This window comes from Lactuca saligna, chromosome 6, assembly GCF_052625555.1.
Source record: "Lactuca saligna cultivar CGN05327 chromosome 6, ASM5262555v1, whole genome shotgun sequence".
Taxonomy (NCBI): domain Eukaryota; kingdom Viridiplantae; phylum Streptophyta; class Magnoliopsida; order Asterales; family Asteraceae; genus Lactuca; species Lactuca saligna.
The window spans coordinates 57717233-57732664 of record NC_136422.1 but is presented as its reverse complement, the minus strand read 5'-3'; positions in this window follow the sequence as shown (position 1 = coordinate 57732664).

Here is a 15432-nt window from a genome sequence, read left to right as displayed (position 1 = left end):
ATTCATGGTATGCAAATGGCATATAACATTTATTGAAGATATATCCCAAGCACAAGCAGAAAATTAAACCAGAGATACAATTACCCAAACCGGTACAAGATTCTAACAATAGAATGCAGATAAAACTGAAAAGGAAAGCAAAAGATACATACCCAAAACATGGCTTGCGGGAGTCCTAACCTCCCCTGTCTGACACTGCAAAGTCCGAATCCTCTCCATTGGGGCTCCTACCTTACCTTCTTTTCCATCAGTAATCCTCAAAGTAGTCGTAGCAGGCGCACTCAGTGCTCCTCCCTTCAACATCAGACAGTCGGCCTTCTTGTGGCTCACCTGATCGCAATGAAAACATAACAGACTTGCCCCCTGAGGACAATCCTTGCTGACATGACCGGCCCTACCAAACTTGTAGCAGCCCAAACCCGTAGAGGGACAACCTCCATCATGTAGTTTCCCACACGTGTTGCACTGACTCTGGCCCTGCTGGCCTCTCAAACATTGGTTAGAAGTCTTGGGTCTCTTCCTGGGACCCTCCAATAATGCACCTGATCTGACCCCCTCTTCCCAATGTGCTTTAAATCAATCTCTCATTCTCAGACTCTAGAAATCATATCATTTCGGGTCTCGCACCACGAAATACTCACAAACTCCCTGATATCATCCTGTTACATATCATGATACATCACTTTCTTCATTTCCTCATCTGTTGCATATTGAGGTACCAATAAAACCCTCTCTCGGAATTTGGCAGTGATCTCTGCCACCATCTCAATAGTCTAGTGGAGATCCAGAAACTCTCGCGCCAACTTTTGCACCTCAACCACTGGTGCAAACTCAACTCGGAACTTGGTCAAGAAGTCATCCCATGACATATCATCAATAACATCATCACCCAACTCATTACCAACCTCTTCCCACTAATCTTGTGCCCTATCCTTCAATAGGCAAGCAGCATATCTGACCTTCGCCTCTTCGGGGTAAAAGCTCGTCCTGAATGTGTTAGCCATATCCGCAAACGACCTCCTACTGACAATGGGGTCCCTCTCCCCATGGAACGCAGGAGCTCCACAAGCACGAAACTCCCAAAAAGAAAGAGTGTGAGCTCCAATGATAGCCATAACCTCTGCACACGCTCAAACGCTCATCCATTATCTCTGAAATACTGAGAGAAATCTTTGATGAGATGAATGATCGATTTTGAGCATAACAAAAATCCCATGGTGCACATGCAAACCCTAAAGCTTTGGATCTAGTTTTTCTAATTCTACATGCAATAATCATCCAAAGCTTGTAAACCCAAATCTAGCATACATAAAATCAAAGATCATAACTAAAACAAAGTTAGGATGTTACCTTTAAATTGTAGCTTGATCTTTAACCTTTGAGAGCTTTAGTATCATAAGTGTAATACCTCTAATCAATCACAAACACCAAGAAGCAAGTTGGATAATATGAGAGAGAGGAAGAGGCTCAAAATCGGCTCTACGACCTTTCTAGGGTTTCTTGTAGCTGAAAATATGATGCCAAGGGGTCCCTTATATAGTTGAAGAATTAGGGTTTCAGTCAAAGACCTAATTCGGCTGCTTAGGCTCTAAGCAGCCCATAAGATCCTTCTAGAATCCTTATCATGCACGGAATCCTTATGGGTTATCCATAATATTTCTTCCAACCCTATCCATAGGGATCTTCAACCCATTTTGCAATTTTCACATAATTACAATATCAGTCCGCTTGATTTAATTAATCTCTTTTGACCACAAAATCAATTCTAAATTAATTCTTGACCAATATTAATTAAACAATATGATTTCTCTTTTAATATATTATTCACATAATATATTAATAAATCATAATTAACCTCTTTCTCCATAACTCATCCAGTCAAGTTGCTTTGGTGAAGGCAACCTAAAAGGACCATGCTACTATCGGTTCAAGTACATATCAAATATAGTTATGGGCTTAGACGCCTAATCCAACAGTCTCCCACTTGCATAAGTCTAATAACTATAAATGCAAGTACAACTTCAAAATCCAATTAGAAATCATAGCTCTCAAAAGTTGTTGTCGAACTCTGACATGTCCTTCAGATAAAGGATCGTATAGTCCTCCTTTCTCAAGATATCGTGTGGAATAATACATGGAACATTGTCATACTTATTGTCGAGCATTTTTTTTCCTGATTTCCAATTTGTTTGACATAGAACTTAATTAAACGCATCAACTTAGTCCTGACTGGGCCCGACACATAAGTCAAACCAAATCATCGAGGGGCCCAAGATATCGCTTTTAACCTCTTAGGATAAAAGGAACAGATAAACTTCGACTTATATGCTTGTACTATTTATTCATCAAACTGTACACAACAATACATTTTATAACATCAAGTTACGGATGCGTTTATGAATTATCAATACACAACCAACTCGTAAATAACAACTAATATATTTAGGTTTAAAGACTATATGATATTATAGTCTCACAATCACTCATGATTAAATTCCATGAAGTGATTCATGTGAGTGTAGGTTTAATCCAATACTCAAATCTTATTTCAGGAGCACTCATGAACGTTGCAGTAAACCTTTTCCATGTCTAAGCACTTAAACAATCTTCAAGCTAATTCATGATAGTCTTCTTCCATACTTACTTCCAACGTATGATCGACTGTGGATAGTTTAAATAATCTTATTGTTTAGGAAGTCAAAACATCCAAAGTCAAACGATAGTAAATAATTAACACAAGACAGTAACTTTACTTATAAATAAAACTCCTTTATTTAATCATCAAATTTTAAGTAAAATTTATCTATTACAAGTTTCTAATAGCTATCTAATAACTAAAATTAATATCGTCCTTCAGCCCAATACTCTTAGCATGCAACAAGTGCTTAATCCTACCAAGTCCCTTCGTAAGGGGATCTTCTAGGTTATCCTCTGACGATACCCTCTTTACTATGAGTAGTCCCTCTTCTAACCGATGTCTAATAAAGTGATATTTTTTGTCGATGTGCCTAAATCTACCATGATCCATCGGTTCCTTGGTTAAGGCGACTGCACCTTCGTTATCACAGAAAATCTCCATAGGCTCTTTTATGGTCGGTACAACTCCAATGTCTCTGATGAAGTTCTTTAGCCATATCGCCTCCTTCGACACTTCTCTCGCTGCTATGTACTCTTATTTGCACATTGAAGCAGCTACGTTCTCCTGCGTGTAACTTTTCCAAGTCACTACTCCTCCATTCAAGGTAAAGACCCAGCTTGACTGAGAGCGGAAATTATCTTGGTCGGTCTGAAAGCTAGCGTCACTATACCATCACACTCACAAGTCATCACTCCTACCAAGGATAAGGAACCATTCCTTAGTCCTTCATATGTACTTAAGAATGTTCTTTACTGCGGTCCAATGTGCTCTACTAAGGTTCCCTTGATATCTTCTGACCATGCTTAAAGCGAAGGCCACTTCAGGGCGAGTACACGTCATAACATACATGATCGAGCCAACAGAGGAAGCATAAGGTACTTGACCCATTTCCACTATCTCAGCTTTGGTACTCGGGCTTTGAGTGTTACTCAACTTGGTATTGCTTTGGATTGGTAACTCCCATTTCTTGGAATTCTCCATGCTGAAACGTTTCAAAACTCTATCCAAGTAAGTACTTTGACTAAGTCCTATTAGTCTCTTACTCCTATTTCTCAATATCCTTATCCCTAGAATATAAGTAGCTTCTCCGAGGTCCTTCATAGAGAAGCACTTCCCAAGCCAGGACTTAACCTCCTACAAGGTTGCGATGTCGTTGTTTCGTATGAGTAGTATGTCATCCACATACTATACGATAAAGCTGTCACACCCCCAAACCAATGATGGCGGAAACGTCCGGGGGTGGAGGACTTCATGTAGAGTATCACAACAATGAGTATAATAGTGCTCAAAGTAAATACAACCATCACAAATATAATTGAAAACGTTACATCAAAGCACATGTTTACATGATTCACATCAATTACATTATGATACAAAATGAACTGTTTGATGATTTATTGTCCCATCCTCAAAACGTTGTTGATTTCCTGTTTTCAGTGAATTCCTGAGAATACAAGTAGTTTTGAAAAGTGTCAACACAAAGGTTGGTGAGTTCATAAGAGATTTCGTTAGAAAAGTAAACCATTTTCCTTCTAAAAGCGTTAGAATATGTATCCAGAAAATCCGATAATTTCTTTAAAATTAGTGTAATGTAGTCTTATGACCGACGACCAAAATGTATAAGTAACCTTTCTTACTAATAGAAAATGTTATGTATTTAAATGGACATGGACGCGTTTGAATTAAATGAAATTTCCATATGTTCTCATGTTTGTTAATACTTTATATATATGTAGTCCTAAATCTGAGGACCGAGAAATAACAAGTATTGACCATACTTAAAGGTATAAATGTGTTTTCAAATGATGTGTAGTCGTAACTACCAAAACCAAAAGTGTACAGTAATATCTGTACTCATTGAGATAAATAAAAAAAATCATTTTAAATCGACATAAAACCCATTTAGGTTTTATAAATAAAATCCCGCAAAACTTTATGTATTGTTAAAACCCTATGTGAGTCGCTATAATCATACTATGACTATGAGAACCTGCCACGACGTTTCTCAGGCGTCGCGAAAACTGAAATGACATTTGTCACCCGTAGACCTGCAGGTCCCACTGTAGCTAGCAGCAAGGTGTGGGGTGTCAAACCCAATATAGATCTATATACAAGTATCACGTTCTCCCTCCAGGAGATTCTGATTATAACTACCATAAATTATATCCCGCACTCGGACGTACGGGGAGAAAATGTCTCACAATATAGGTTAACAAGTTTACGTGAAATGTGTGTGAATATAAATCTTTTCTATATGAACGTACCCTTTTTGTACGAGTGTGTTGTGTGATGTATCATAAACTATACCTATTATAGAGTATCTAAAACGTTTGTAATATGTAAGAACTCTTTTATGGAAATGCATAAATGTTATGAATCGATTAAACTATGCTTTTTATAGTTTATTATACGTGTTCTAAAATGAATGTATAATATTTATTATGAATGACTTAGTTTCAGTTCATGATGATAAACTAACAAAGAAACACATTCAATAATTAGAACTTATGATTATATACTTTGCTAAACATAATACAAAGTGTTATGATATTTATATGTTGTTGACTAACTTTAGCCATTCTGCATTGTTTTGGAAAAATCATAGAAAAATCATACAAAGTCAAAAACTAGATCCGTAAATTCTAAGAGTTCACAAAATGTGTCTAGTTTACTCATAATTTTTATCACGATTTTTAATGACCTCCAACTTGGGTGAATAAGTCCATAATCACAGACTGGTCCGGATTGTTGTTTGAAATGATAGGCAGTTTTGTAAAAATCACCATAAATGGTAGAAAATCGTATGGAGATGTGCAAGTAGTAATTTTAAAGCTAAGAACTTGAAATATTTGCACCTTATACAGTTTTGAAAACAAAAATGTTTAAGTTTCCCAAAACATTCCGTGAATGGAGTTGAACTTTTCTGATGAAGGCTGTTAGAAAAACTTAGTTATGTTCTTGGTGTTTTAACTTGTATTCCCCCCCCGCCCCTGAAAACTTGAGACAACATGAAAATGTAGGGGTATGAACTCACCTTGAGTGATTTTAGTAGATAAGTGTTGAAGAAGAGAAGTGTTCAACCCAAGAACACTTGAAGATTCTAAGCTCTAACACAATTATGATGGAGTTTGTGTAAGATATCCATGATTTGAGTATAAGAAGTGAAATAATCATAAGGAGAATGGATTATGCTTACCAAATGTGGAGGAAAAACCCAAGATCAGCCCTTGAATCTTGAATTCTGGAGAGAGAAAGTGAGAGAGGAAAGAGTTTGATCTTCTTGGTGAAATGAGAGCAAATGAGAGAAGTGAGGAGATAGGATGAATATTCAGCTCTCAAAAACGTAGGAAAGAGTGATAATTGAGTGTAAAGGACATTGATGTGACCTAGGTAAGGTGGGGAGGTGTGGCTGGTCATCGAGTGGGTGTGGGAGTGGTTGCTTGTGTCATAAGGTAAAGCAAAGTCAACACTCCACCTCTTTGTACTTTACCCACTTGCTTTTATTATTTAAATAAAGATTTTTATGAAAATATGATTAAATTGTGAATATTTAGGGTTTATTATGTTAAAATATGATTTTGGGTGAAAATCCCGCGTTAAAATAATTAAAAACGGGCGTTAAATGCAAAACTACGCGAAAACTGGGAGAAAATGGGTTCCCAGCGAGACCTCTCGGTCCTAGGCCGAGGTTCGGTCCTTAGGCCGAGGTTCGGTCATGCTGAGGACTGTAGCCAGAAACGAAGCGAAACAGAGGGAAACGAAGGGGGCGAGGAAGCGAGAGGAGGGCTCGGTCCGGAGATGAGAGGCGAAGGTGTCAGACCCGAAATGAGCTGAATGAACAGTAGATGAATAGTACCTTCGGGTTCGGTTCTTCCTGGGCGAGGTTCGGTTCCTCCTGGGCTCAGGTTCGGTTCCTCCTGCGCTCGGGTTCGGTTCCTCCTTGGTCTCAGGTTCGGTTCCTCCTTACTCTCGGTCCCTAAGAGGACCTTCGGGTCCTAAGAGACTTCTCTCTTCTTAAGAGGTTTCGGTTCCTAAGGTCCATTTTTCTCGTTTTTACCCTGTTTTAAGCCGTTTTTGACCCGGTTAAGGGTCGGAATGACCCGAATGATTCTAAAAAGTTACGGGAAACTTTTGAGAGAGATTTGGGAGAGATTTCACATACTTGGAGAGATTTGACATTCTTGGAGAGATTTCTCATACAAAGAGATATTTGAGAGAGATTTCATTTACTTGGAGAGATTTGGGAGAGATTTGACATTCTTGGAGAGATTTCGCATACAAAGAGATATTTGGGAGATATTTCACATACTTAGAGAGATTTCTCATACAAAGAGAGTTTTGGGAAAGGTTTCACATACTTAGAGAGATTTGGGAGAGATTTCACATACTTAGAGACATTTCTCATACAAAGAGAGTTTTGGGAGAGGTTTCACATACTTAGAGAGGTTTCACATACTTAGAGAGATTTCAAATAGAGAGAGATAAAGTGAAAACGATTGAGAGAGGTTTCGTGTGTGACAAATATGAGTGTCCAGCTTCGCAATGCAAGGTTTGTAAACCGTGTTAAGCCTTGTTTAAGGATCTTACACACTCCCGACGAGTATGCAACATTGTTTTATCGTTTGGCTAGCCACGTACCACAGTTTTAGGTTAAGGAGATCTAGATGTTCGCACTTTTTGATTTATGAACTCTCATTAGAATAGAGAGTTGTGTAGAAATTTCATAATGTAAATTCTAGTACCCAAGGGCAAATTGAGTCAAACCGTTTGACTTGTTGACTTTATTTGACTTTGACTTGACCGAAATTTGACAGTTGTCACAAAAGCTAACTATACTCCCATTGGATTTGACATATATGCAGGACTCATCCTCGCTTCTCGAAAAACCAAACTCTTTGACTTTCTCATCAAAACATTGATTCCATCTGTGAGATGCTTGTTTCAATCCATAGATGGATTTCTCAAGCTTACACACTCTATTAGGGTAGTTTGCATCGACAAAACCCTCTGATTGACTCATGTAAACATCTTCAGCCAACTTTCCATTTAGGAAAGGGGTTTTAACATCCATCTGCCATAGTTTATTATCATGAAACGCAGCTATGGCTAGCATAACCCTTATAGATTTAATCTTCGCTACCGGTGAGAAGATCTCATCATAGTCAACTCTGGGGGTTTGAATAAAGCCATTCGCAACCAATCATGCCTTATATGTGTGTACTTTCCATCCATTTCAGTCGTTTTCTTAAACATCCACTTGCACCCAACCATCTTACGACCCGGTACATTGTCAACCAAGTTCCAAACTTGATTTTCATACATGGACTGAATCTCGTTGTCCATAGCCTCTTTCCATTTTGCAGACTTCGGGCCTGCCATGGCTTCCTTGTAGTTGTTAGGTTCATCCAAATTTATAAGTGTACTATCACTAATAAACGTATCACCCTCAGCAGTTATATGGAAACCATATAATACGAGTGGAACACAAACTCTACTGGAACATCTAAGAGGTAAGGACTCATCAATCGATTTAACAGGATTTTCCTCCTCGAGTTGAGCACCGATGTTAAATGTTCCTTCATCTCTTGATTCTTGAAGCTTTACAAGATCAATTTTCCTCCCACTATCCTCTTGGCATATGAGTTCTCTTTCTCAGAAAACCCTTCTCTCCTCAACAAAGACAACATTGTCACTCAGTCTATAGAAGAGATATCCAATGGAGTTTTATGGGTAGCTAATTAAAATACATCACTCATTACGATGCTCGATCTTGTCGTGAGTCTCTCGTCTTACAAAAGCCTTGCAACCCCAAACCTTGATATTTAACAACGAGGGAACCTTCCCAATCTACATCTCGTGAGGTGTTTTGGCAACCTTCTTAGTTGGGACTAGATTAAGGATGTGGGCGGCAGTCTCTAAGGCATACCCCTAAAATTAGATATGTAACGAAGCTCGACTCATCATAGAATGAAACATGTCCACAAAGGTTTGATTGCGCCTCTCAGCCACACCATTCAACTGCGGTGTCCTAGGTGGCATCAATTCTGAAACAATTCCACATTCCTTGAGATAGTCGTGGAAGTCGATACTAAGATACTCACCACCTCGATCAGATCGGAGAATCTTTATCTTCCTGCCTAGCTAACTTTCCACTTCTTGCTTAAACTCCTTGAATTTTTCAAATGTTTCTGACATATGTTTGAATAAGTAGATATACCCATATCTGCTATAATCATCGGTAAAAGTCACATAGAAGCGGTTCGCATCCCTCGCGATGGATCTAAAGGGTCCACATACATTGGTATGTATGATATCCAATAAACCCTCACCCCTTTCATAGGTGCCAATGAAGGGTGACTTGGTCATCTTTCTAAGAAATCAATATTCACACGTGTCAACGGTCTTAAGGTCAAATGACTCCAAGACTCCATCCTTTTGGAGTTTGGCTATTCACTTCTTGTTAACATGTCCATGACAACAATGAAACAAGCATGCTTTGTCCAAACCATTGGACGAATCGATATGCAACACATTATTCCCCAAGTTGTCTATAACCATCACAGTTTCATATATTCCATTACAAGGCAATGCATCAAAATAAAAAGTACCATTCAAGAAAGCATTAATAGAACCAATTTCATTATTAAACGAAAATCTAAAACCTTGTTTATACAAACCATGAAAAGAAATAATGTTTAGTGTCATTTCTGACAACTAGCAACAATCATTCAAATCTAAGCCTAACCCACTACTAAGCACTAAATAGTAAACTCTAATCTTGGTGACAGGTGATGCTTTCCTATTCTCCATGATCAAGTTTATCTTCCCATGCTCCGCATCCCTACTTCTTAGACCTTGAAAATTAGAACAAATACGAAAACCACATCTTGTATCGAGGACCCAAGACATAGCATACGATGACTTATTATATTGAATAGTGTAAATACCTGCGAAGGTTGGCTTTATCTTCCCATCCTTGATGTCTTGCAAATACTTCGGGCAACTTCGTTTCCAATGCCCCTTTTCATTGCAGTAGAAGCACTCTGCTTCCTTTGGGTTGGTAGAGGGGGCAGCAGAACCAACTGTGGTCCCACTAGAATAGGATCCATCATGGGAATTTCCCTTGGTGCTCTTAGAAGGAGCCTTCCTCTTCTTCCCTTTCCCTTGCCCAATATCCAAGACAGGGGAAGCAATAGTAGGAGTAAAGGCAATAGATTTTCCTTTTAGACTACTCTCAGTAGTCCTTAGCAAGACTTGAAGCTTGCTTAGAGTGACCCCCTCCTTGTTCATATGATAGGTCATACGAAACTGGTCGTAAAAAAGAGGCAACGAGTGTAGAATGATATCTATGGCCAACTCCTCATCATAATTTACATTCAACTTCAGGAAGCGGTCCACAAACCTTTTCATTTTCTGCAAGTGGGTCGTGCTAGACTCTCCATCCTTCATTTTGGTAGTGACAATCATAGTGATGATCTCATACCTTTCCTGCCTAGCACTTTGATGGTAGTTTTCCATCAAATCTTGGTGCATCTCGAATGGATAGTACTCCTCATAGGACTTTTCGAGTTCGGCAGTCATTGTTGCGAGTAATATGCAATGAACCTTCGTATCATCTCTCTCATGAGTTTCACACGTAACAATTTCCTCAAGAGTATCAGTGTTGTGCTCAATCTCCTTCAGCTCCTTGTCGAGAACATACTCATTGTCCTCCTATGGGTAACCATGAGAATGTTTGTGAATCTAATCATTAAAATTGGATACATCAAATATTACCCTCCCACACAAGTTCATGAGTGACTATGAGCAAGAAGGGTTTGAACCAAAAGTGTTGTTGTTTGAAGTAGACATCTGAAAAAGAAAAGAGACAAAGTTTAGATTAGATAAGAATCCCCAATTTAAAAGTCCGACGAGTTTGTGACTAGATTCTTTTGAGATTCATTGAACTTTTCAATGGCATGTTTAAATCTTGATTATTCCCTTCAAGTTTGTGACTAGGATACAAAGGATCTCAAACAAGGTGTGAATAACCATGCAAATGTGCTTGGTACTCTCGATGTCATTTATCACCTAATCAATGTACCAGTTAACCACACACGTTCCATTGATCTATGATAAACATCGAGATACCCTTTGCAACCCTTGTTAGTCCCAAATTAGTGTGTCGGTTAACCACACACACTCCACTAACGACTTGGCAAGGTGCAAAGTGCAATTTCATGGAATAGCATACATTTTCACATTTTTCCTAAAGTAACTAAGATTGGGAATTTATAAAAACATTTAGTTACTTTATTTATCATTATACTTATTAATGAGGAATTAGTTTTCATATCCTACCCGTTCAGCTAATGACCCTCCACTAATCAAGAGTGTGGTGGGTAAGAGTGGATACCCAATGGCGGTCATTTTATAGGCTGGTTCCTTAAACACCCCATATAAACCAGCGAATGAGGCCTGCTAATGGTAAGACTAACTTGTCTTATACATATATATAATTATTAATCTTTAAATATTATAATAGTATAAGGATTGAATTTTAAACTTGTAAAACTCTTGGGTTTAGAATTTAAATATTTCTAAATTATAACTTTTTAATTAATAATTAAATTCCAAAACTTGTGGTAAAATTTTGAAACTTTTCAAAATACGTTTTAGATCATATTTGAAAAATAATTAAGTAGTCATATAATTAATCTTTAAACATAATTTGACCTAATCTACCTTTATGGAAAGATAATTCAAATTAAAAAATACAAATAATTAATTTTATCATATAAACTTGTAATTATCTTAATAATTGACAATTATCTTCTAATTTGACTAGGATATCAATTACCATCATAAAAAATCGGATTTTGATTGGCAAAATAACTTATTGTAATTATCTAAAACAAATTAGGGCAAAAAATTTCGAAGTTTGCTGTCAGAACTGTCTTCACATCGTGGCAATCCTTTACCACGCCGTGAACATGGTGTAGAACCAAAAACAAAAAAGTTTTTTCTTTCAGCTTTGAAAACTTAACTTTTATATCAAATACAAATAGAAAAATATGACCTAAGCTCTAATACCACTAATGGATTTTTAGCATAACAATAATCTTATGGTGCACATGCAAACCCTAAAGCTTTGGATCTAGTTTTTCTAATTGTACATGCAATAATCATCCAAAGCTCTTAAACCCTAATCTATCATACATAAAATCAAAAATCATAACTAAAACAAAGTTAGCATGTTACCTTTCAATTCTAGCTTGATCTTTAACCTTTGAGAGGTTTAGTATCACAAGTGTAATACCTCTAATCGATCACAAACACCAAGAAGGAAGTTGGAGAATATGAGAAAGAGGAGGAGGCTCAAAATCGGCTCTAAGATCTTTTTAGGGTTTCGGTCAAAGACCTAATCCGGTTACTTAGGCTATAAGCAGTCCATAAGATCCTTCCTAAATCATTTGTTGGATTAACTGTCTAATCCCATAACTATAATTGCTATGTACTTGACCCGATAATAGCATGGTCCATTTCGGGTTGCCTTCACCGGAACAATTTGATAGATGGATATTTGAGAAAAAGGTTATTTATGACTTATTAATATATTATAAATATGATATATTAATTGACAAATCATATTATTTAAATAGTATTGATCAAGAATTAATTAAAAATTAATTTAGTGATCAAAAGAGACTAATTAACTTAATCCATATAAGTTGGGATAATGATCCATGGTTTGATTTGTGATGGGCTTATGGGTTAATCCATGAAGTATTTATCCAAATCAAATGGATGGATCATGGGCTAATGTGTATGGATTAATGTAATGCCAGCAAATCCGGGCTAGTCAATTTAGAGACGATGAGCATCAAAAATGAGTTTTTCATGGAATATTATTTAGAAGGATTAATCTTAACCAAGTTGTAGTATATGTTACAAGGGTTTCGTACATATAAAATAACACCGAAATCCGAGTTATAACGAAGAAGTTATGGCTCGTCAAAGTTTTTCGGCAAAACCGGCACGACACCGGGAGACGTAAATAGTGAATTTACGATAGAGGACTTTTTAGCCTTAGAAATCTAAACGAAAGTCGTAGAATATGTTAAATTGAGAGCTTCCATAAAAAGAACACTCAAATCTGACTTCGTATGAGGAAGTTTTGAATTTTCTAAAATTTGGCTTAGCAATGCACAACCCGAAACTCAAATTTTAGATCGAGCGGTTTTTGGCCTATGAAACCTAAATGAGAATTGAATATCTCATTAATAGGAACTCAACGGTAAAAAAACAGACGAAAACAGAGTCCATATGTAGAAGTTATGAATTTTACGCGGACATTTAATAATATAATCTCCTCGTACTGTTAAATTTAAGATCGATCGAGAATTAGCCGGCGGAGTCAAAATGAAAGTTGTAGATCTTATTTTTACCTATGCGTGGATATAAAGAACATCAAAAACAAAGGTTGTATGTGAAAGTTATGGATTTTAGAAGTCGGAAGTGTACTGTGCGAAAATGGGTGATGTGGAACAATCTTGGGTATTGGTTTCTCCCCAAGTCTTACCACTAGATGGTGACATGTGGCACCAAGTTCAGCCATTTTTCACCCTATAAATAGAACCTCTCCCACCCTCATTTTCTTCACACCTTTCCCACTTGTTCTTCTCTTTACTCTCTCTCTAGAACCTCTCTCTAGCCCCAAAACCCCCCGAAAAGCCTAGGGAACCTCCCTAGCACGAGGCGGAAGCCCTAGAGTGCTCAACGGCTCCTAAAAGAAGAGCTTTTCGGCTCAGGAATGTTGCTCCAAGCAAAGCCCGGTTTTCTATAAAACCCATTGTAAGTGAGTTACGCTTACGCTATTTTTAATATAGTTTTTATTTAATTATAGTAACGTTATTAGGAACTTATAATAAGTACTTATGCTATTATTATGGGTTACATAAGTATTGTTTAATGCTTATATAATAGTAATAATAGCTAGACTATTAATTAGTCTCGATGAATAATAGACTAAACTCTAGTGGTAATAATACTAGGTTTCGTCAAAGGAAATTATTTTTAATTAAGAAGCGAAGCGCTGTCTGAGTTCGGAATCACCACCTTTTCAAGTGAGTGCATAGTTACTTTCAGATTACACATAGATATGAAGTATTTTATATAAATTACGTGTTGTTTGTGCATATTATCTGTATACTTGCTATCTATGCTGGATGAACAATTTTATACATGTTTTAAATGATTTAAACTGTATATGTATTTTATATCTACAAAATGTGTTGGGTAAAACATGGGTAGATGTAATAGTTATTGTGTGAAAAAATAAAAAAATGAGAGGCCTCGATATAGATGTTATTGATGATCCAGTCATCTAGCGGAGTATAGATGACGACCACGGACTATTCTAGACAGTCCGGTGGAACGCTAGCAGGCTCACAACCTGTAGGTGTTTATTTGAACTGTGTGCTCACCAGCAATACTCCATCCCCCACATGGTTTCCTTATTTGACATGAATTGCTGAGGAACCCCCGAAGCATGTGTTGTCACCCCAATGAAAGTCCTTAGACTAGGTCCCTTGTGTTAGATGTTTTAGGGACGTAAAGTGAGGATAACTGGAACGGGTAATCGGGTTTGTTTGGTTTGATAAAGTTAATAAACTTATTTATTGTGGGTTGAAAACCCTATGTACTCACCAGGTTTCCCAACCTGACCCACTCAGTTTATTTATATCACAGGTGTTGATATGAAGTCATATTACACTAAGAGATTAAGGAGATATAAATCACTAGTAATAGTGAATGTAAGTTCTGTTTATGCTTATGTTTCTGTATTCACGGTGACATCCCAAATGTTTTAAAATGAATAAAAATACATTTCTTCGGAAATGCTTTGATAACATATTTATCATGTTTTACTGGGAACAAATTCTGCAACATTTTTATTAAAAGAGGTACTGATTTTTATAAAGCATAAACAAAATCGGTCTTTTATGGCCGTGAAAATGGGGATGTCACAATTAGGGTTACACATGACCCTGGATATTCTACACACACACACACACATATATATATATATATATATATATATATATATGTGTGTGTGTGTGTGTGTGTGTGTTGTGCTAATCCCTAAAATCGACCACTACTTACATTCCAAGAAGAGAAATCGGTTTTAGTCTCCTTAGCCTCTCTCATATCCATCTGGTTGTTTATTTGGTGTGTGTAACTTATTTGAGGCACAACACTTGGGGTGCTAAGTTCTCTCAAGGACAAAGTCATAATAGCTAGATCAAGAGGTAACTTTCTAACTTATTTTATGATTCATATGTTAAATTTTGTATGCTAGTTTAGGCTTCATGCTTTGGAAACCAATGTTGCATGTATAATTAGAGAAAACTTAGATCCAAAGCATTAGGGTTATATATGCACCACAGGAATATTAGAGTACATAAAACCCAATAGCGGTATCAGAGCCATGGGTATTTTCTATTGTATTTATGCTACTGTGTAATTTTCAAAGCTGAAAAAACTGCGAAACTAGATTACTCAACCAGTCCATAGATTAACTCGATGAATAGGTGCCTTATGATGATGAACTCGTCGAGTTCATAAGTGCACTAACGAGTTGGTTCGTCAGTGGGCAGAATTTTCGAGTTTGGCCTGTTTTAGATCAGGAACGTTACCACAAACTATTTTAGTTCATAAAATTCGATTTTAATGATATGGTAATGTTTATCCCCTTCCAATAACATGATGTTTGTCAAATTCTAAGATAACTACTTGATTTTTGTGAAATACCA